The sequence below is a fragment of the Corvus brachyrhynchos genome, unplaced genomic scaffold, assembly GCF_000691975.1.
Source record: "Corvus brachyrhynchos isolate BGI_N302 unplaced genomic scaffold, ASM69197v1 scaffold203, whole genome shotgun sequence".
Lineage (NCBI taxonomy): Eukaryota > Metazoa > Chordata > Aves > Passeriformes > Corvidae > Corvus > Corvus brachyrhynchos.
The window spans coordinates 1,852,131-1,852,748 of NW_008237408.1; positions in this window are offsets into that span (position 1 = coordinate 1,852,131).

A 618-nucleotide genomic window follows, 5' to 3' on the forward strand; every position below is an offset into this window, starting at 1 on the left:
GATCTCCTCCCGTGGACCCCCCTCGTCTCCCCCCATGATCCCCCCTCATGGCCACCCCTCGTCCTCCTCCATGATCTCCCCTCATGGCTGCCCCTCACGTGGCCACCATTCCGCTGTCCTGATGGTCACTAACCTCTCATCCCTCATGGCCACCCCTCATCTCCCCTGATGGTCACTAACCTCTCATCCCTCATGGCCACCCCTCATCTCCCTCCATGATTTTCTCCTCCACCTCTTCTTTCATAATGTCCCCTCATGGCCACCCCTCATCTCCCCTGATGGTCACTGACCTCTCATCCCTCATGGCCACCCCTCATCATCGCCATGGTCTCCCCTCATGGCTGCCCCTCACAACCATGGACATCCCTCACATCCCCTCATGACTTCCCTTCAGGATCTGCTCCATGATCTCCCCTCACCTCCTCCATGATCTTCTCTCGTGGACACCCATCATCTCCTCCATGATCTCCCCTCACGGCTGCCTCTCACAACCATGGATGCTCCTCATGTCCACCATGATCTCCCCTCATGGACACCCCTCATCTACTCCATGATCTCCCCCCTGATCTCCCCCAAGAGACACCCCCAATCTACTCCAAACCCTCATGATCTCCCCCA